This window comes from Thermobia domestica, chromosome 7, assembly GCF_964235325.1.
Source record: "Thermobia domestica chromosome 7, izTheDome1.hap1.1, whole genome shotgun sequence".
NCBI classification, from domain to species: domain Eukaryota; kingdom Metazoa; phylum Arthropoda; class Insecta; order Zygentoma; family Lepismatidae; genus Thermobia; species Thermobia domestica.
Genome location: NC_137460.1, coordinates 233,987,341 through 234,011,710, shown reverse-complemented (window position 1 = coordinate 234,011,710; position 24,370 = coordinate 233,987,341). Strand labels below are relative to the sequence as shown.

Below are 24,370 nucleotides of genomic sequence, written 5' to 3'. Positions count from 1 at the left end.
TTTTTTTCATTTAACGTTTTCCATTTTCTTTTTCCACCAAAATTCAAGAATACCATAATACGTTTCAACCAGTGTTGTCAGATTCAGAATAAAAGACTTCCCGCGCAAAGCCCTGAAATTTCCCGATCGCTTGCAAAATTTCCCGCCAATAAAGAAATAAGTTTCCAATATGTTAAAAATCAAAAAGTGAAAATGTACTCACCAAGAGTTGACGAAATTCCATCTTCTTCGTACGAAACTCACTATACAGAGGCACTACCATCACTATACACTACCATCGCGTTTCCATTTGAAATGTAACACTATATCCCTATATTTGACTGTCTGATGATGAAGTAGGTTTGTCGTTATTTTCCACATAAAGTACAGATGCTGTGTGGTGGAAAATATGACTTGGAGTTGCTCGGAAAGTTATGCAGTTTATGTTATTTGCCTGGAAGCTCGACCGGACAACAGCAATAGCGTTAACAGTCAGATCCAATCCTATTTCTTTTCTTGGATTTTACATCAGTCACAATGGAAAAAGTTCTTTCACCCTCTGCGTTCGAGTGTTGTAGTGATAAAACTATTTTAGCAAGAGTTGCAAGATTTTGAAATGGCCGAACGTTTTCAAAATTTTTAATTTCCCCAATGGAATGCCACATTTCATCAATATTTAATTCTGCCAATGCCTTTTTTTCGTCAGAATCAAGGGCCAACGTTAAATTTCTCCATTCAGCGGCCACTGCTTCAGCATTCGCTCTTATATACATGCAACTGAGATTGACGTTCGGGATTTTTGCATTGAAATGCATTGTGAGGTAGTCGCATGAAAACTTCAAGAGTTAAATATTTGTATTGTGTGTATCTATAGGACCCCTTCTGGTGATTTAGGAATTTTCTTTAAAAATTTTGAGAAACTTCTAGCGAACTTACGTAGAAAATTTAGTAGTGTAGTTATCTGTGGGGATATGAACATAGCTTGGTTAAAGAATTCAACTGATAAATCTAAATTTCAAGATATGTTAAATTTATATGAACTGCAAACTATCATTAACGTACCTACTCGTCAAGGAAAGACAGCTATCGACCAAATTATTATTCCAAAAAGTAATCTTAAATGTTTCTTTGAAGTTACTGAACTTGGATTTTCTGATCATGAAGCCATTTATTGTAGAATACCTACCGAGAAACTGGTGAAGGGAAGTCGGAAACCGATAACGAGAACAACCAGATTATTTTCAACGGAAAATATAAATTATTTTTGTTTTCTTTTATCTCGTGAATCTTGGAATCCCTTGTACGACTTACCTAGTGCTAATGACAAATTCAATTATTTTGTTGATGTTTTCTTACATAATTTTAACATAGCATTTCCATTACAGTTACGGAAAGATCTTAATAAGATGAAAAAGTGGGTCACGCAAGGAATAAAAATTTCAAAGCAAAAGCTTATATATTATCATAAACTTAAGAAAACCTGTGTTAATTTACCAGATAAAGTTATTTCCCATGTAAAAACATACAAAAGAATATATCAGAATGTTATTCGAACAGCCAAAAGAATCAACAATGACACTATAATACGCGGATATAAAAACAAAATGAAAGGTGCATGGAACGTAATAAACAATTATTCAAAGACTGTTCCAATGCGCGAAATATCACAAGTTAATTATAGAAATAATTCTTTTGTTGATCCTGCTGCCATTACTGAAGTCTTTAATCAGTATTTTCTAAATATGAATTTACCACCTGGAAAGTCGGATCTCGCTGTAGAGCCAAATATTCCAGGCAACAAACATAGTATGTATGTAACTCTGGTAACTGAAGAAGAATTGTTGGACTGTACCAAACGGCTTTCTAGTACCCGTTCTGCAGGTATAGATGAAGTCCCATCCCTAATTATAAAAAGAGTTCGCATTTAATAGTGAAACAACTATGCTTTCTTCTAAATGTATCATTTGAATCAGGCATTTTCCCCGACAGATTGAAGACCGCAAAAGTTATACCTTTGCACAAAAAAGGAAATACTTATGATGTTCAAAACTATAGGCCTGTTTCTATTTTGTCAGTTTTCTCGAAGATTTTTGAATCACTAATGTTATCGCGCTTGAGAAATTTTATATCCTGCCATAACCTAATCTCGTCTTCTCAACATGGTTTCCAAAAAAACAAATCAATTGATACAGCGTTGTTTAACTTTATTAAAGAGGTTTCTACAGTATTTGATAAGGGAAAATATGCAGTAGGTTTATTTGTTGATTTCTCCAAGGCATTCGACAGTGTTCAACATTTTCTTCTACTGGCAAAACTCCAGAAATGTGGTATTAGGGGTGTAGTACATGAATGGTTTCGCTCGTACCTGACAAACAGAACACAAGTAGTAAAAATACAAAAAATTATTAACAATAAGCAAGTCACATTTTCATCCAAAACTGCTACTATCTCTGCTGGTGTTCCTCAAGGCTCAATTCTTGGGCCAATTCTTTTTTTATTTTACATAAATGATCTTGTTCAATATATGTATCCTCAACATATTGTACTATATGCTGACGATGTAAATGTCCTTGTAACAGCGGACAATACAGTTGAACTAGAAAGTAAATTAAAACAAACTGTGGAGCGTTTGATAAAATGGACATCTCAGAATCAACTGCTGATAAATGCAAAGAAAACAAAAGCACTAAATTTTCATTACTCATGTACACCTCGAACAGTACCTCCCATTGTGATAAATTTAACTGATGTAGACTATTCAAAATCCACTAAATTTTTAGGTGTAACAATAAGCAATAGGCTTACATGGGATGCACATATTACTGAGTTAAACAGCAAATTAAGCCGTATCTGTTTTGTCATTTATAGACTACGTGGTTCAGTGTCAAAAGAAACTTTGCTGTTATTGTACTATGGTAAGTTTCAATCCTTGTTAAATTACGGGATAATTTTCTGAGGAGCCTCCTATTCCAGTGTTACTACTTTTCGTATACAGAAAAAGGCAATAAGATCTATTTTTAATCTATCACCAAGGTCCTCATGCAAAAGGGTCTTTCAGTCAAATAAAATTTTAACTGTGCCTTGTCTGTACATATACAAAAGTATCATATATGTAAAGAGAAATGAAAGAAGTTTTCTTCATGTTGACGATGTACATTCATACAACACACAACAAAAGAATAACATATTCACAACATACCAAAACTATGCGTGCACCAAAGAAGTGTTCTTCCTATGTCCGCTAAGTTGTTTAATAAGCTCCCAAGTTATTTGAAGGATATCAAAAACATACGAAATTTCAAAAATGAACTATTTAATTTTTTGTGTAACAAAATGTATTATCATATTAATGAATACTTGAGGAAAGTTTGTAAAATAATGTAGTATCAATTATATTGAAATGTTTTCTTATTATTTGACAAGTCCTATGTACTGATCTCTGACCAATAATGTACGACATGGATGAATAAAGAATGAAATGAAATGAAATGAAATTCAAAAAAGTAGAAAAATTAGAAGGTTAAACTGAAATTTCCTTTAAACTTTTTCTGTTTAGAGTAAATGCAATGGAAGGATCGAGAAATCTCATTTCTTTGAAAATCTGATCTTGAAGAGGAAATCTAATTTCAATTTCCATTGCAGCACAGATATAAAAATCGAGACATTTTAATTTAAAAACTGTTAATATCATTTTAAGGCAAAACAAGTTTTGCAGATGTTTCGTGCAATCCAGCCCTAAGTATATTCTTGCAGAGGCAAAAAGTTGGAGGGATCTTTAACATTTATATTTTCACTTTCAAGTAGCTCTGCCTTTATGAAATTTTGACAAAACTGCTTAAATAGTTCATTACATTCAACCCACAAAGTATGAATGATAATACTATTGGATTGAAAAAAATGCATTAAAGGAATTGAAATATTTTAATGCGTTTTTAAGGAAGAGAAAGTAAGCTTTTGTGTACGGATTATTTAAATCATTAAGAATGGTCTCCGTACGTCTAAGGTTGTCTTCCAGAATTGCCACCTTAAAATATTTTATAAGCACATCCCAGTTTTGGAGTACTCGCTCAATGCATTGATGCATTGAAAGCCACCTAGTTAATGACGGTTTTAAGATTTTCTTTCTCTCCTGCAAGAAAAACTCTTGTATTTCCATAAACTGCGCTCAGCGTTTGGCACTTGAAGACATATACGTTGATATAGAACGCAAAAGTTCTTCAGGACCACGAGGCAGTTTCTCACACGCTTTACTTGCTGCGAGATGTGCTGAATGGCAAATACACTTTAATAGAACACAATATGGAACTAGATCTCGGAGCCTTGACATAAATGAATTCTTTTTCCCCACCATAACTGATGCCCCATCACTTGCCATTCCCACAACATTTTTTACGGAAATTTCATGTTGTTAAGACTGCATAAAAGATTCGAAAAGTGATTGTGCAGAAGAGTTCCTTGCATCCAGCTTTATAAGTTCTAAAAGTCGTGTTCTAATGCGGCCTGTTATTGGAGAAACATATCTGACCACGCAGCAAAGATGCTTGTCATTTTAAATGTCGGTGCTCTCGTCAACCATAATCGAAAAGAAAGATTGTCGGGGTTGTTGCATAGTTTCTTCTGTCTTCACTTTGCACAATATATTTTTTACTATACTGACGCATTTATTTCTTTTTCATTTAATGTCTCGTGCTACTTTAGAATCAGAAAAAACTCTTTGCAATAGCGGAAGAAGATGGTCCACGGCATGAAACAGGATGTTGTGTTCAGCAAAAAATGCACTTATTTCAATTTCACTAGCCTTCACGCGAATTTTATGCCCTTGGTCCTCACTTGTTCCTTGTCGCGTAAACGCTGCAGCAATAGATGGTGTATGCTGCAATTGCTTAACATTAGTTAGATGTTTGGCCCCTTTTGCGTGTTTTTGAAGTTCACTTTTGCCACTCACGATCTCAACGTTGCATGATCTACACCTAGCTTTAGTATTTGTTCCCGGCACAGACTGCAACCACCCCTTTAACTCTGGATTCGAAAGCCAATCCTTATTAATTTTTTTAGATTTGTCTCGTTTCTTTACACCGCAATCACTCATCTTGATTACTCTCGATATATATATTTAGAAAAAAGTTACCACAAGATCCACCTAGCCAAACACACGACACTTCCTGACACTGGAACACCGAACAACGAACTAACCAGTCTTCGATTCCCTTTTTTGCAGAAAAAATGACAATATATTGTGACCTGGTGGGCACATTTTACTAGTGTTTTCAGTTTTATTGCACTTCTAACCGCGAGGCCTCAATTAGGAGTCCGGAGAGGACCGAGAAAATTAGGCAAGGGATGGTTCGCAGATGTCGAATGTCAAGTATAGGATTGGAAAGCAAGTTCAGTAACCTTCCAACTTCAGCAAGGAAACTCAATTTAGAAAGCATAAAAACCTGCAGCATTTCTTACTATCTGAAATATTTATATTAATGAGTACAACAGAAAATGACTCATAAAACATATATTATACTACCCTAGCATAATAATAATAATCCGTGCATCCCTGTCAGGCAATTTTTTGTTTCAGTGGGTTGTAACAAAGCCCGCAGTCAGCCACAAAAGCTTGGCTGACCATAAATAAATTCAGAGGCACGAAAATTAAAATTAGTGTGCCAAACATATCTTTTCTCTATAGTAACCATAGTAATGGGCTTCCTCTTAGCCTAGTGGTTAGCGCGTGTCTATGGTGCGCGTAGGTTCGGGTTCGATTCTCGGCTACTGAAAAGTTTCAATGTTCACCCATCATCGTGAAGGCAATTGGGATGCTGCAGGCCCGGATTAGGGGGGGACTTAGGGTTCTATAGCCCCGGACCTCAAGGTGGATAGACACTCATCAAAATCCCAACTGGCTATCTAAAAAGAATTATGAAGATACAATCATCATAAAATAAAATATGACCAACAAGAAAATTTTTGTTTGAATGAAGTATATTGGGCTTTTCGGATCAGGGCCCACAATTTTTTTGAACTTCCCCTAAATCGAGTTTTCGTATCTTTTACGGAATAAGCACAGCATACTGAGTTAAGTGGTAGTTTTGGTTTGGTTATACTGTATGTAGTTCTCCAGATATAAGGCCTACAAGAAAATTTTTGACTGAAATATATTGGATCCTTTATTCCACAAATATGAAATATATTCCCTTAACTTTCTTACCGTACATTCACAGAAATGTATTAGGTGAAATTAGCAGGAGGCACATAATTTTTCTAGCCCCGGGCCTCCAAATGCGTTAATCCAGCCCTAGGAAGCTGTCTAAATTAACGTCTAACTTAAGAGGTAGCAGACCACGTAACCCTTAATGAGCTGACCACATAACCACCAATTTGAACGTAATCCTACTAGCAAATCTTGGTCCCAAGGGACTGTTGCGGCGTTTTTTGCTTTTAATAAGCATAGTGATATTTTATATCGATTAAAGGGTAAAGATAATTTTGGTGCCCCATGATCTTGCCGTAGCTGCGGGTATGGGTGTAAAGTGGTCGAATAACTCCCTTCACCGCCATATCCTTGACCAGAGTACGTTACATATCGATTCATGTAACTTCTCAATTGGACTCACGAACACCGTAAATTTTGAGCTCCCAGCGGGACTCGAACCCGGAACCCCTCGCACCGAAAGCACGATAAGTAGCAATTCGGCTATAAAGGAGATTCATAGTTGTTTTATTAAACATCTTGATTTATTAGCTTCAATAGAAGGTGTTAGGGCACTAAAAATGTAGGCAAATGTAAAAAAAGGTATGCTCAAACAATATGGGCAGAAGTTCCTTTTGGTTTCCCACAGTCTTATACTGAAATGATATCTTAAATAAAGACAGAAAGCATTCCTTCTGAAGACAAAATAGCGACCATCTAAGTAATGTCCCTTCAGTTGTCGTCTGATTGTTTCCTGAAAAGCTTTAAAAGTAATGTTTCACTTTATTCTTAATTTTAATACAAATTTCTCAAAAACTTTGGACAGATCATTCAAAATATAGACAAAAACGAGAATTTCAGCATATAGGCTATACCTATAGATTATACAAAAATATCAAAACCTTTATTTCTGCTGGCACAGGAAATATTTTTTTTCCTTTTTTTTTGGTACGAGTTGATCAGAAACGACAGAAATGTCAACTGCTATGCCGGGACTAGAACCCAGATCCTCAATAGCGCGATGAGAGCATGCATTTTTCTTTTCTTTCTTTTTTTAATTTGATTGTGTTTGTAGTTACATGACTTTATTAACGCTCTGTCTGTGGTTAAAAGTATAAACAAAGCATTCGTCAAATAAGTGAATGTTAGTGCGGAATTGGTTTTTCCTACTGCTCTCCTTCAGTTTCTAATTTTCGTTTCAAATTAAAATCAAATAACAATGATCAATTAACCAGAAGTTTATATCTTCCTGTGGGAGCAGAAATCTATTGTAGGGCCATCCTTCTATTTTCTATCTGTAGGTTATTTGGTATAGAGAGAAATATACATTTTTTGTGTCTGTGTGTCCTGCTTCCAAGCATTATTTCTTTTCCTCCTTCCCCTAACAGATATAGTAAGCTAAGGGCCATAAACCATCCGTCCCTTCTTTCTCCTCCTAGATAATGGATATTGGCGCGATGAACAATCAGTTCCATTTGGTTCGGTTTAAAAACATCTCTTGCTCTTCTGGTTCTTTTGACCTTCAAAGACGTTTCCATCTACAAAATCATGAAGACAAGGAGTGAGAAAGAGATGACATCAAAAGGAAGAAAAGTTGAAAGAATTTCTCGTTTTCAACCAGAATTTTCCGCGTTCCCGCCAACGCTAAGAATTTCCCGTTTTGCGGGAAATTTCCCGCCATCTGACAACACTGGTTCAACGTTGATGAGACGGGCATTTCGATCGTGCAACACAAAGCTGCGCGAATTGTGCCCATGAAAGGAAAACGCGAGGTGCATAAAGTGTCCTCTGCTGAGCGCGGTTCGTTAATCACTGTGGTGATGTGCATGTCTGCTGCTGGGCAATTTGTGCCTCCCATGATGATTTTCCCAAGACAACTAATGAAAAGTGAACTGATAGATGGGGCACCACCAGGAAGTATCGGAGCGGTTCACCCGTCTGGATGGATAACGGCCGATCTGTTTGAGAACTGGTTTCAACATTTTTTGTTGATCACAAAACCTTCAAAAGAAGACCCCGTTGTGTTAATTGTAGACGGACATTATTCGCTCACGCGTAACATCAATGTAATATATGCTGCTCGCGAACATGGAGTGTCAATAGTTTGCTTGCCTACTCATTCTACATCGAAACTGCAACCGCTTGATGTTGCTTTCATGTTTCCCTTTAAGACGTATTATGGTCAAGCCATTGAAAGTTGGTTGAGTAACCATCCTGGTCGAACAGTTGGCAATCCTCAGGTAGCTGGTTTGTTCCGTGAAGCATATGAGCGTGCTGCAGTCGTACAAACAGCTGTCAACAGATTTCGCAAAACGGGCATTATTCCATACAATCCGAATATTTTTAGTGAAGCGGATTTTCTTGGCCATCCTCAGTCTGACACCAAACATCAGGATGGAACTAATAGCCCCGATGATATGATCCGTCCTTCTGACCAAGCATCCACCAGCAAGCAGTTTCAAAACCAGCAGCCAGCAGTTACTCCTCAAAACATTAGGAACGTTCCAGTGATCCAACCATCAACATCTACGAGACGAGGTACAGCAACTGTTATCACCAGCTCGTCCCATAAGAGAAAGATTGAAGAAGCTATGGCAAAAAATCGCTCGAGACATTCGAAGACACGTGTTCAACCTACTAGTGCCAAACAAAAGTGCGGGAAACCATCCTTCCGCAAAGCCAAAGAAGACACGACAAAGCGACAATGACTCCAGCTTTGACATTCCATATGCTGATTCGTCTGACAGCTTTAGTGAGGATGATGCTGATGCTCAATGTACAATTTGTGGAGGGAAATATTCTACAGATAGACATGGTGAAACGTGGATCCGCTGCTCGCAATGCCTTACATGGCTTCATGAAGCTTGATGTGGTGCTGAACGCCGTGCTACATTCATTTGCCGGGATTGTTTAAATGGTTAAATCCTCATCTTATCCTAATAACCAGTTTTTCTATAATTCTATTTGCACTTGTTTTACTTGTATTTTCCTTAGTTCATTTGTTTGTAGTTTGCTTCGTTACATGTAAAAGTTAAAAGTACATAATCATAGTCAGCTACACAAATAAAACTGCTTATTACGAAAGAAACCTTAACATTGTACTTTCTTTTGAAATTTTAATGAGGGACGGAATTAGGACCACGATTTTGTTTTTGGACAGATTGCAATACTTTTGAAATCATATTGTAAAAATAAAACTAAATGCTGATACACGCAACTCATCTTGGCTACCCAATAAAAGAATAGTCACTATAGATAATGTGGAAGTTTGGCTCTCCTAACCTATATCCTGCAGCCTCAAGGTACGAAAACATGACTAGGGGACGAAATTTGGCCCCCCTCCCTTAATCTTCCGGACACAACCTTGAATACCGTTTGATAGAAATAATCAGTATCGGATTAGGAAAAATATTTTGGAGGTTTTTTTTTCTGAATAATGTTTGGTTTTTCTAAAAATTTCTAACTTTTATTTAAGAGGAGCTTAAGTTTATGAGTACAGGCATAACAAATATTTCGTTTCATTTGTATATTCAGCTATAATCAGCCAGATACAACCTTGAAGACCATTTTATACTGATAATCAGTGGCGGATTTAGAAAAGTATTTTGGGAGGGTTTCTTATTAATGCTTAGTTTTTATAAAAATTTCTAACTTTTTATTTGAGGATAGCTTGAAGTTTGTGAGTGAAGGCAAAACAAATATTTAGTTTGTTTTAAAAATTCCGTAATTTCGGGGAAGAGGCTTCAATCCGAAAGACATCCCCATCCTAACCCTCTTCGCAAATCCATCACTGCTGGTAATTAATAATAACAAAGATTTAAAAACGATTAGAAAGTAAGTCGGCCAGGACTCACAGTACACGCACTATCTCTACATTCACAAATGGAATTAAGAAAAACTTTTGTTAAAATGGTTGAATGCGGGGTTGAATCCCGTACTTCACGATAGAAGCGCAAAAGCTAACCACTCACTCATGTTTGTTGTGGAGTTGTGCTTAACTTAAATGTATTCTCTCTCTTTCTCTATGGCCACAAAAGCTCTCCATTGACTTCTATCCTTATCCAATTCAATCCAATTTCTACTCTGTATTTCTATTTCTGCTAGGTCCATCTTAATATTGCCCTCCCATCTGAGCCTAGATTTTCCTAATGGATGTTTCCCGATTGGGTTTCCAGTTAAAACTTTGAAAGCGTTCCTACTTTCTTCCATTCTGGGCACATGACCTGCTCACCTGAGCCTCCTAGACTTGATGACCGTAACAATGTTTGGTAAACCGTATAAATTATGCAGTTCCTCCTTCTGAAGTTTCTACCATTCCCCATTCCCGTTCCTCTTGGGTCCAAATATTCGTCTCAGAATTTTATTCCCAAATAATTTCAGTCTGCGTTCTTCCCTCAGCGTAAGCGACCATGTTTCACAACCATAAAGCATAACAAGCATGATTATCATTTTATATATTTTAAGCTTTAAATTCCTTGACAGAATTCGCGACAAAATATTTTGAACTGAATAATAACAAGAATTTCCTGATTTTAGTCGACATTTTATTTCTTTGTGGGTATGATTTTGGTCTGGTAATACTGATTCAAGATATTTGAAAGTATCCACTGTGTCGAAAGTATTAATTGACATTTTAACGGATTCATAATTTGCCGTATTACGATCCTTGTGAACTTCCTTGTATTTAGATTTCTCTGCATTTACTCATGTCCCTGCAAGCGTTTAATGAGACCTCTGCATTTCTTTCGATTGTTCTATCGGATTTACATTATCAGCATATATCATAACCTGGTGAATACTATTCAACTCTAGGCCCTGGTTCCTATCTTTGATTTTTCTTATAGCGTACTCCGGTACAAAGCTGAATAATAACGGCAATAACGAATATCCTTGTTTCAGGCCAATCTCGACGTGGAAGCTCTCATTTTTCTACTCGGACTTTACTGTGGAATTCATTTAAACACTCAATACATCTAGCTCTTTCGGTATTCCAAATTCTGTAAGAATGTTGTACAATGTTTCCCTCCTTACCGAGTTGTAAGCCTTTCTAAAATCAACAAACAGTTGATGTACTGGGTAATATATGACCATTTCTTTTCGAGTATTTGTCGAATGGTAAATATCTGGTCGATTTCGACTAAATTCACACTGATAATCTCCAATAATTTCATCTGCGTATGGGGTCAATCTTATTAATGGAATGTTAAGAGAAATGCCTCGATAATTATTACAATCAATTTTGTCGTCTTTCTTGTGAATTGGAACAGTGATTGATTCTTACACTCTTTTTAAATGTATTCCATAGTTTTTCTTTTTTGTAAAAAAAATCGTAACTATCTGTAGAATTTTCTTTTAACAAAAGAGACACTGACCAAAGCTTAAAACTTTACTTTATTTTAAATTATAATTTGTAACTGTTTCGAATATCTAGCATATCCTTCTTCAGACACGATCGAAATTAATGAAAATACAGACACATATATAAATGTTGTTATAACAGAGTTTAAATTCTTTAACCGTCATATATATATTCTGAAGTTAATATGGGAAAACAGTTACTGTATAATCGGTGAGAAAGTGGTAAAAATAAGAAAAGGAATCAGTATAGGTTCGAGGCTGAGCCCAGTACTGGCAGAAATAATTATGAACAAATTGGAGAAAAAGGTGAAAGAAGAAGGGTGTAAGAACTTGATCATATTTTGTAGGTATGTGGATGACTGTCTAGGCTTGTGGAAAGGGACTAGGAGACAATTAGAGAACTTCAAAGATAGTGTGAAAGATAAAGAAAAAGGCATAAGCTTGGAAATGGAGTTGGAAGAAAATGGAAGAATAAACTTTTTAGACATGACCATAATAAAACAAGGAGAAGGCCTGGTTACGAGGTGGTACCAGAAAGAGTGCTCAGCGGGAGTGTACTGCCATGAGAGGAGGGACGTGGATAGGAGTACAAAGAGAAATTTCATAACAAATATGATAAAAAGAATAGAAATGATGGAGGACGAAGAGGAAGGAAGGAAGGAGAGCATACAGAAATTCTACAGACAGTTAGAGAAGAACGGTTACAGCAAGAAAGAGTTAGAGAAGGAAGAAGAACGCAGGAAGAGGAAGAGAGGGAGAAAGAAGGATGAAGAGGATGAGAGTGGAAAATGGCATGGCATAGAAAGTATGGGAGAAGAAACGGAGAAACTGAAGAATTTATTGAAGAAAGGAGGGGTCAGAACTTATAGAAAGAGTGGAGAAACTTTATTAAGATCAATAAAGAAGAAGAATAGAAAAGTAACTAAAAAGATTAATGAAGAGAAAGAAGGGGTCATTTACAGGGTATGGTGTGAGGACTGCGATATGTCATATATAGGAGAGACAGGAAAGAGAATGAAAGAAAGGATAAAACAACATGAAGATGATGTTAGGAAGAAAAAAGATACCAATGCCATATACAAACATGTTAAGGAGACGAATCACGCAATTAATTGGGATAAGACGGAAGTGTTGGAGATGGAGAAAAGAATGATAATAAGGAAGTGGAAAGAAGCGGATTGGATAAAGAAGGTAGGAAGAGATAAACTGATGAACTGGACAGGGGGCTTACCAATTAATGAATCATGGCAAGGAAGTTTGGATAACATAGAGAAAAAATAAATAAATAAATAAATAAATAAAATAAAAGTAAAAATAAAAGGCCCTTATAAGAACCAAAAATAAAGGAAGTGATTAATTGGAAAGTGAACACGAAGACTTATAGGATGGGCTGAAGGCCTCGGTAAATAAGAAAAGTAAATAAATAAATAAAAATAAAAAAGTACAACAATGACTCTATATATGACTGATAAAATAAATTAAAAAAATTTTATAACAATGAATATATATATATATATATATATATATATATATATATATATATATATATATATATATATATATATGACGGTTAAAGAATTTAAACTATGTTATAACAACATTTATATATATGTCTGTATTTTCATTAATTTCGATCGTGTCTGAAGAAGGATATGCTAGATATCCGAAACAGTTACAAATTATAATTTAAAATAAAGTAAAGTTTTAAGCTTTGGTCAGTGTCTCTTTTGTTAAAACAATTAATCCAAAGCCATGAATAGTCTTACTATCGAAGTGGCTCCAAGACTGAAAAGAATTTTCTTGTTAAAAATTTAGAAACCTTCAACATTGGGTAAACCGTGATGGTGGTTATATATTCTACAGCCTAGGAAACCATACGCTCAGATGAACCGTCTATTACGTATATGATCCATAAACAGAAAATTCGATATTTTCCCGATTCTGAACAAGCTTAAGAAGCAGTCAGTGCATTACAGAAATTGGAGCTTTACAGATTTTGCAGATCCGAAGCACCTGATAGGTGGTAACAGATTATTACGTATGTGATCAATCAGTGAAAATTTTGTTCGAAATATTCATACAATGTATATGAAAGTTAAAACTTAACTGAAAAATTTCAAGAATGTATAGAACCACCCGAAACGAAGCTCTTGATGTGCAGATTTCTATCATGTTTTTCTTTATTTTGCTTCATAAAGAGGGTGTGTGATATTTTGAAGTAAAAATACTACATACAATTTTGCTAGTTATTTGTGTATCATTTTTTAAAGTACTTATTGTATATAAGAGGTTAAAATATTATTACATATGTTGGTTAATCCCTTGGAATTCATAATGTAAGTATGTTAAGAATTTTAAAAATATCTTTTTGAAATTCATAGTTTATTTTCGAGGTTTCATATTATTATCTGAATCAGTCACTATTTAAATGAGTTTTTTGTTGTAGAGAAGCGAAACAAAGTCTGCTTTATCAGTTTAAAGGAAAATTTTCAAAAAAGCCCAAAATTTCTCAAGCAAAAAAGCGAAGCAGAAAAAACCTAGATTTTTTTTCGAAAAAAGCCGGGTTTTTTTTCGAGCCCTTGCATCTCTAATGTAAATATTGCACTAACAAACTTCTATCAAATGATTAACAACATATTTTCTGTATGTGTTCCAACCAAAAGACATTTCAGCGGAAGTTATCCATATGTTGGTTTACTTATAATTAGGAGAATAAAATTCAAGACGTACCACCCTAACAAGTGGAAAAAGGGATCAATAAATGCACTTTATCATCGCGATCAATTTGAAATACTGCCTAAAGAAATAAAATCTGACAAAATTAACCTACAATACTTTTATTTTAAACTCAGAATGCTCTATCGAAAAAGACCCAAACCAGATCTGTTGTTTTCTTAAACGCAAAACACATTTGTCATAAAGCATCCTTACGTACAATAGCCATGATATCCAACGTGCCAATGAAATAGCACAGGCATTTACACATTATTTTCATACAGTTTACAACAATGTACCCGCCACATAAAACGTTGACTCAGCTTTCTAATCGGTCCGAATGTAATATATTAAATAATTTTGAATGTAATGAAATAAACCTCCAAGAAATAGAAAATTCTATACGAGCGTTGAAATCAAAAGCATATTGTGGTCCTGATAACATTCCTCCTTATGTCGTGAAAGGTTGCAATGATCTATTTAAATACCCACTCCGCATTACATTTAATATTTCTATAAATATTCCTTGCTTTAAAAATATTCTTATATATAAACGCAGCGGCGCAAATCTGTCTTCAACTTTCGGGGGGACGGGTAAGAATGTTCCCATAACGTTTTTTTTTCTTTCTTTCTTTTTTAATAGCGATGTTCAAAATATTTATGAAGTTGAAAAACAATGCACAATGGAAGATGAAGGGAGCACAATTGTCGTCAACATTGGAAGGCGGGCAGATTTGATGCTTATTCTGGGAATAGGGGGAGGGGGAGATGAGACTCATATTACAGTAGATGAATCTAATAACTCTGCGATCTAGATGAAGTAGTGGTACATATCAGTGCCGTGAACACATTCTGAAATCTGAATATATTCATATTTATAATTGGTATGTTTCTACTGAGGCATCCACAATGATCCACATTAAAATTTTATTTCACTTGTTTTATAATAATATAAATAATGACTTCCCCGAAACTATGAAGAAAGAAAATCAATTATGTATGACACAACAATATGATGCTGATCTCAATAGCATTATAGGAATCGTTACAGGAATTAAACAAATAGTTGGAAATAAAGTAACTAATTAATGACAAATTTAATGTAATGAAGTTTCAAATCTTTACATCATTAAAGTGAAATGGAAAAGCCAAGAGAAATCAATTTCATTTCACTTTCTTTTGTGGCAGTCGGACACAAATCTCACTTATCCCCAAAAAACACTTTTCAAATTGTATTATTGGGGGAACGGCACCCCAATTCTAAGATTGATGGGGACATAACCCTCTTCATCCCCCCGGGATTTGCGCCAGTGTATAAATGTAATTTTGTTTTAGTTTTTATTTATAAATATTAAAATTATATAATACAGTAGTTAAATTTCAACGAACCATGATGGTGCAGGTATTCAACATTCTTAAGAGCTTTTCTTGTTTATTTTGATTTAAACAAGCTATAATTAGATAATACATATTTCGCTCGACTTTTCTATGAAGCCGACTTTCTTCATTAGTTGCTAGTATATAAATTTCCTACTTTGCAAGGTCAAGCAGTTTCCTTACTTTATAATCTTAATTTTTAAAAAAAAAAAAAAACAGTCATGGAAGTTGCTACTAAAACAACAAAAATAAACACCTGCCTCAAACAAATACAATCTCCTCATAATAACCATGAACTATATATATATTAATCATCGAAGATGTTTGAAGTCATTTGAAGAATAAAATGACAGCTCAGACCTCAAGAATGTGCTTTTTCATTTTGTAAGTTGTTTCAATCTTCCTTTTCAATTCTGCACATGGTAGCGTTTCCTATCTTTTTGGCTCTGAACCAAATGAGTCCACGTGAGTGCGAAGTGAGCGCGAGCTCGCGCTCACTTATCTCAACTGGGTTCGCGATCACTTTTCTCAACTGAGCTTGCACTCACTCGAGCTCGCGCTCATTTCTCTTGACTGGGCTCGCACTCACTCGGGCTCGCGCTCATCTGTCTCAACTGGGCTCGCGCTCACTCGACCTCGCGCTAATCTCTTTTGACTGGGCTCGCACTCACTCGCGCTCGCGCTCAACTATCTCAACTGGGCTCGCGCTCACTAGCACTCGCGATCACTTCTCTGAACTGGGCTCGCGCTAACTCGGGCTCTCGCTCATCTCTTTTGACTGGGCTTGCACTCACTTGCGCTCGCGCTCAACTGTCTCAACTGGGCTCGCGCTCACTAGCACTCGCGATCACTTCTCTCAACTGAGCTCGCACTCACTCGGGCTCGCGCTCATCTCTCTTCACTAGGCTCGCACTAACTTCTCTCGATTGGGTTCGCGCTCACTCGGACTCGCGCTCACTTCTTTCAACTGGGCTCGCGCTCACTTATTTCATTGGGGCTCCGGCTCACTCGGGCTCGCGCTCAATTATTGAGCCCGAGTCCGGTTGAGCGCGAGTGCCGAGCTCATGAGCGCCGGGCTCGCGAGTTTGGACATCTATGGCCCTTACTATATCCCCTCCCAGAAAAAATGTTTGCCATAATCTTGCCATCTGATTGCATTATATAGAATTTCTTGAGGGGTGGATATCATGATGCCGCCACTGCATGCTATGTTGATTGGACTCTGGACCGCAATAGTGTACCCAGGTTCCACACAGCCATAAGAATACATTGCCAAATCAATTTAACTCTCTCCACTGTTCGGATTTTTGCGCACTCGTGCTATGTGAAAGGAATTTTAAAGTTTACAAGAGAAGAAGAATCTTTGTTTTAATAGAACGTCACTTCAGTTTCCGTATTTCAAGATAATTCATTAAGAGTCTAGTTTAAGATAGATTAACAGGGAAAAGAATTGAAATATTTTCATTTTTCTAATGCTTTTCCGTCGTACGTAAGGTGTTAGTCAGGGCTGGATTAACTTATCTGGAGGACCGTGGCTAGAAAAAAATATGTGGCCCCTGCTGACTTCACCTAATAAATTTCTGTCAAAGTACAGTAGGAAAGTTAAAGAATGTGTTTAATATTTTTGGTCATTTTATTTTATGATGATTATATCGTCGTGATTCTTTTTAGAAAGCCAGTTGAGATTTTGATCAGATTGGAGGACCCTATTCACCTGGAGGCCCGGGCTATAGCCTCCCTAAGTTCCTCCCTTTATCCAGCCCTGGTGTTAGTGCATGTGCTTTCGTATGCATTGTGTTCTCTGATTTAGAATTAGAGAGGTTGAAAAATTTCGTACCCGATTCTCTGAAACCTATCGTCTATTTAGGTTCATCCCGAGAGTTACCGAAAGTCCTGTTAATTATTTATTATCTGCACTCATACTGTGATTTTTTTTTTTTTTTTTTTTTTTTGTTACTGATGCAGTAGTGGGAAGTCTGCATTTGATGTTTTGATTGGACTATAGGATATAAATACCCTTACCAAGACTGGTCAATATTTGTTCTCATTTCATTCTTCCTTCTACGATTTTGTAAGATTATTACATCGAAATTGTCGAACAGTGGACATTCTTTCAGAAAATAGCTGACTTTTTATTAAAAACCTGGACTTTTTACATGTAACTTTAAAAAAAAAAACTTATAATTGTGTGGATGATGTTGAATCTACATTGGTTCTTGAATCAGAATTGTAGTTGCCCCGGCCAGCATTTTTTGACCGAAGTAATGCATGATGTTGTTGCAACAAGTATTTGTAAAATTCTTCATAATTCATGTTCATGAAACTACGTACATTTTAGTACAATGATCGATCCCGTAGCTGACTGTATTAAGGAGCTTTTTTTTTTTTTTTTTTTTTTTTTACATTAAGCATTGACTAGAGAAAACACTCTTTACTCGCTGCATTACCGTACTGCTAAAATCGCAAAACAAAGTTGATAGCTGGAAATTTCAATGCTATTGTTACTTCTGAAAAATACCTATCACTACTCTTCAGCAACAGTTAAATTTTCATTCTAGACTAAGAACTCATACAAGATAAGAGACACATAATGAGTTATTAGGCCTAAGCTATATGCTATATGCCTATGCTTATATAACTTTCGTCATTTATAGTTTCCTCTTTCATTGATTATTTTCTGAAAGTTCAAAGGGAGTTATAGAGTACAAATTCAACCAAACTCATTGATCTGAATCAAACTTGGCATGGTTGTAAATCTTGACAACGTTGTATTCATATGAAATAAATATGATGTTCATTCTTTTAGTTCCCAGAGTTAGATGGGATCAAATTTAAAGTTTGGACTTCGGCACATTTTAGAGAATCAATTTTAATAAAGAGTTGATTACAAACCAATGAAGGACAGTTTTCTAACGCAATTGAGAAACATACTGATTTTTCAAGCAAAATATTGAACAAATACAAATATGATTAAATGTCAGACTATTCAAAAATAATTAAAATGATGTCTCGAAATTGAAAAATCGCAAAATGTCGGACATGCTCGGCAAACGCCGAAAGGATGGCAACTCTAAATTTCACTGAAATTACCTGTGAAGAAATATAAATGTTCTAATTCGGTATCTTACTAATACTTTTCACTTACTAATATTGATATGATTCAAATGCCGGAAAGAGATGGGTAACTACTTGTTTACTAACACGCTGAATCACAAGAACTATATCTCCCAATTTAGATGCAATTCCAGATCTCGGATACAAATTCAAAAAAACGATTTAGACTGTGATTCTGATCCGACGACTTCCACCTCACAAGTTGGCAATTTTGTTATATAGTAGGCATATGCACGTTCGACGCAAGACGTGGATTTGATTCCAGGCGGGAGCTCATGTGGTTCGATAGCCACGTTAATCAGTAGGTCCACGTCTCATATAGCCTAGCTGGCGAAGGGAGGCTCAACTGAAATCAACAACATTCCGAGCGGGAACTGAAGGGGTTAGGACGTAACGTTAAGGCGGAAGTTCATGTCAAATGATTCAGTGCTTAAAAGGCATGCTAAAATACGAACCAACCAAACAATAAAGCTGCAGAGGCACATGAGATGTCCATGTACGTTCCGTTCCGCACGACAAAATATTATGTTAAACTACTTATTTTTTCCCAGGGCACAGGAGCGATAGTGAATATTGAGAAAAGCATTATATTATCAAACATTATATAAAATGCGTGTTTTAGATAAATGCTAATCTAAAAAGTTAATTTTAGAGACAGATTAAACATTTATGGATAGGATGTTTAACTCACAAGGAGACTTACGAAAGTGAAACTCACCGATTCGAATGAAACTTTGTAGACTTGTAAAACATTGAAAAATAATCGACACTTATTTTTTTATTTCGGCATTGGTGCGGGAGTAGTAAGGGCCTGATTTGACCGCACTCTTGATTATCCAATTTGGGGCCACCATGGACCATAACGAATGAATCAGGGATGCTTTGGCCCGGGATTGCGTCACCTATTGAAATTTTGCTTATGCTTATTCAGGGGCCATGCACGCTGGTTCGAATGAGTCAGAGGTACCTTAGCCCGGCTATGACATCATTGAATTGGGATTTTTGGATTAGAGGTCATGATGATTCTTTAAATTTACTAAAAATAAGGTTTTGATGATTGATTACGTTATGAATTAGTACAGGTTTATGAATGCTTTTTATTTTTCGTTCCCTTTTATAGCATAAAATTTGGAGATTGTTATCCCTTTTGATGAGATGGACTAACACTGGTGCAAATGAAATCTTTAGTTTTAAGTCCCACGCTTATGACGGTTAGGCTAATGAAGACGGTGACGATGAGAAATGAATGAAAGTGTGGGAGAAAATTGGAGTATCCTGAGCATAATGCTCCCCACCACAAAACTATTTTCGCGGGGTTTGAACCAGGGACCACATACAGCAGAGGTGAACGCACCTCTACTGGTGTGAATGAAGTAGAGGTAGTTGGTTCGAGCTAATATGTTCGTTTGACGTCACTGAACTCGGATTTTTAGCTTGGAGCTTATGATGGCTTTTCGTTCCCTTTTATGGGTATAAAATTACCAAAACAAGGTTTGATCTCTTTTTTGATGACCTATTACATTATGAATTAGTAGACCCAGTAATAGTATAAATTAGTATTAGTATTAATATGAAACTCGAAAACTTTGGAGTTTCTCCGTATTTAACTGGTTAGCGTATGTGCCTTAAACATGGGAGACCAGGGTTCGATTCCCGGAAGGAGCTCCTGCGTTTTGGATTTCACGTTAATTAGTAGGTTTTATCCTCGCTGCTGAACGGGACGTTAAACTCAAAATTAACTTAACTCGAAAACTTTGGGAGGAATACTTGATTTTGATTAAGGTATAGTTTTCATTCACGGGACTTATGGGACTCGAACCACGATATTCAATTGTCAAAAAGTGTGTCCAGGAAAGCATACATTTATTGAGACGCATAAAAGAGGTGGAGGGGCGATCCCGGACCTGGTTAACAACAATAATTTATATCGTATTCGTTTATGGGTTAAATAAGACTGTTGGAAAGATTTAAAAAGTTTCTTCCTGTATTGACTTATAATCATTATGTTGAAAAGGAAACGTTAGCTATATCGTGTTACCTATGCTTACGTATTCGTTGTCACAGTATCGTTGGCATTGTTTGTTCGAACAAATACGGTGTTTAATTGTCAAATAGTGTCTAATGGTTTACTTTGAAAAAATATATTCATTCTTTGAGAAGGAGAAAAGGGATGAGATTAGGTTATTTTGGACCTAGTTAGTACCTATCGTTTTCGTCTGTGACGTCACATTTACGTTTTGCTTAAATCTGATTGGTTCATTGTAATAACGATTAATCTACTTATGTAACGAGATAACATTGAGGAGTTATTTCTTATGACAAAACAAGAACATATATGTGTAATGGTTTACTTTGAAAGAATATATTCATTCCTAGAGAAGGTAAAGGAGGGAAGTGATGAGCTGACTTCGAACCTAGTTACTACCTTTCGTTTCCGTTCGTGGATAAATAATAATGATGTTACATTTACTCTTTGCTTAAATCTGATTAGTTCATTGTAATAACTCTTACAAAACATTGTTATTGGTTTGAACGATTTAAGCGTTCAGCGTTTGTTTTTAGTTTAATTAGTACGGGCTTAGCTGATGGAAAACTGTTCCAACAGCACTTGTTATATGCTTGTTATATGTTGTTTAGGCACATGATTAAAATGTTTTCAATATTGTGTAATATTCCTAAGCTTGATTGGTTCTTTATTACAGTATATGGATGCGTATAGGCTATTATTGAGCGAGGGTACATGGACGAACGTGATTGGTACCAACTTCTTGTGGGTTAATTGGGCAGAACCAAAGTCATGGTCCCCAGAACTAATGTTAGTATTTGATCACCTAAAATTGCTAAGATATAATTTGGGAAGGTTTCTAGCCTCATGTATTCTCTTTATTACGTTATAGCCATGCACGGTCTATATTTAGTCTCCGAAGGTCATGAGTTTGATTCTCGATGAGAGTTTATATGACTTTGATATTAACTTAAATTCTTGTGCTGTTTGGGATTTATGCTCTACATAGACGTTGTCTGAGCTCTTCAAAGTAGAGTTTGCTCTTACTTTATTTACATATAATGAGGATATGCGTACCTAAATGCACTCCTCTTAAGCTTTTTGATGAGAGAACCACGATACTTTAAGGTCACCTTCTTGGTCCTGGTGTTAGTTCGTGTAATTTATATCTTAAATAAAATTGACTGTTTAGTTTAAATCATCATTTCAAAAATATTTTAGTATGTGCCAAACATTTTCAGTGAATGCAAAGAGGGAATCGTTCCACGGTTAACCGCTAAACGTTATCCGCTTTTAACTATTCGATTAAAAAATTCTCGGTTTTTAACTATTCGATAAAAATTATCGGTTTTTAACTATTCGATTAACAAATAAACGATTTTTAACTATTCGATTAAATTTTGAGTTCACTAATTTCCAGTTATTACAAAAGTTCAAGTGGAAATTTGAAACTAAATTTTTTCGAACTCAATTTTTCAAATCAAAAATATTCAAACTGAAATTTTCGAATTAAAAACATCTAACTAAACTTTTCGAGCAAAAAAGTTGAAATCAATATTTTCGAATTCAAATTTTCAAACAAAAGAAATCAAACTGAAATTTTCGAATTATAAACATCGAACCAAAACTTTCGAACAAAAATTTGAAATAAAACTTTTTGAATTCAACTTTTCAAACCAATTTTTAGAACTAGAAAGTTCAAACTAAAATTTTCGAACAAAAAAATTGAAATAAAACTTTTCGAATTCAAATTTTTTTTCAAACCACACAATTTCACACTGAAAGTTTTGAACTAGAAATTTTAAATTAACATTTTCGAAAAATGAAATTAAAATTTTCGAACCAAAACATTTCAGTCCAACTTTTTGAACTAGAAAGTTGAAACTAAAATTTTTGAATTCAAATTTTTGAAACCAAACAGTTTCACACTGAAATTTTTGAACCAGAAATTTTAAGCTAAAATTTTTCGAAAAATGGAATCAAAATTTTCGAACCAAAACATTTCAATCCAAATTTTAGAACTAGAAAGTGGAAACTAAAATTTTTGAATTAAAAATTTTTATAACGAAATTTTCAAATCAAATTTTTTGGACCAAAATAACCTCATCTCATCCCTTTCCTCCTTCTCAAAGAATGAATATATTTTTTCAAAGTAAACCATTAGACACTATTTGACAATTAAACACCGTATTTGTTCGAACAAACAATGCCAACGAATACGTAAGCATAGGTAACACGATATAGCTGACGTTTCCTTTTCAACATAATGATTATAAGTCAATACACGAAGAAACTTTTTAAATCTTTCCAACAGTTTTATTTAGCACACAAACGAATACGATATAAATTATTGTTGTTAACCAGGTCCGGGATCGCCCCTCCACCTCTTTTATGCGTCTCAATAAATGTATGCTTTCCTGGACAAACTTTTTGACAATTGAATATCGTGGTTCGAGTCCCATAAGTCCCGTGAATGAAAACTATACCTTAATCAAAATCAAGTATTCCTCCCAAAGTTTTCGAGTTAAGTTGATTTTGATTTAACGTCTCGTTCAGCAGCGAGGATAAAACCTACTAATTAACGTGAAATCCAAAACGCAGGAGCTCCTTCCGGGAATCGAACCCTGGTTTACCAAGTTAAAGGCACATACACTAAACGGTTAGTCACGAAAGAACTCCAAAGTTTTCGAGTTTCATATTAATACTAATACTAATTTATACTATTACTGGGTCTACTAATTCATAATGTAATAGGTCATCAAAAAAGAGATCAAACCTTGTTTTGGTAATTTTATACCCATAAAAGGGAACGAAAAACCATGATAAGCTCCAAGCTAAAAATCCGAGTTCAGTGACGTCAAACGAACATATTAGCTCGAACCAACTACCTCTACTTCATTCGTACCAGTAGAGGTGAGGTGGCTCAGTGGTAAAGCGTTCACCTCTGCTGTACGTGGTCCCTGGTTCAAATCCCGCGAAAATAATTTTGTGGTGGGCAACATAATGCTCAGGATACTCCAATTTTCTCCCACACTTTCATTCATTTCTCATCGTCACCGTCTTCATTAGCCTAACCGTCATAAATGTGGAACGTAAAACTAAAGATTTCATTTGCACCAGTGTTAGTCCATCTCATCAAAAGGGATAACAATCTCCAAATTTTATGCCATAAAAGGGAACGAAAAATAAAAAGCATTCATAAACCTGTACTAATTCATAACGTAATCAATCATCAAAACCATATTTTTAGTAAATTTAAAGAATCATCATGACCTCTAATCCAAAAATCCCAATTCAATGATGTCATAGCCGGGCCAAGGTACCTCTGACTCATTCGAACCAGCGTGCATGGCCCCTGAATAAACATAAGCAAAATTTCAATAGGTGACGAAATCCCGGGCCAAAGCATCCCTGATTCATTCGCTATGGTCCATGGTGGCCCCAAATTGGATAATCAAGAGTGCGGTCAAGTCAGGCCCTTACTACTGCGGGTTTAAGAGTAGAAACAAACTTTGAACGTTAGAGGTGATCTTGAAGCATAGACAGAAAACAATTATTTAATGTAGAAAGAAAACATACTGCCAGAGGGGTTTTTGGACAGCTGATTCAGAATCTCACGTCAAAATTAGAAAATGCAAAAT

General features: G+C 35.6%; 1 protein-coding gene across 1 annotated transcript in view; it reads right to left on the bottom strand.

Moving 5' to 3' along the window:
- LOC145690739 (uncharacterized) overlaps positions 1-24,370 on the bottom strand; it is a 197,445-nt gene that overhangs the window by 45,984 nt on the left and 127,091 nt on the right. The gene's annotated exons all lie outside the window — the stretch shown is intronic.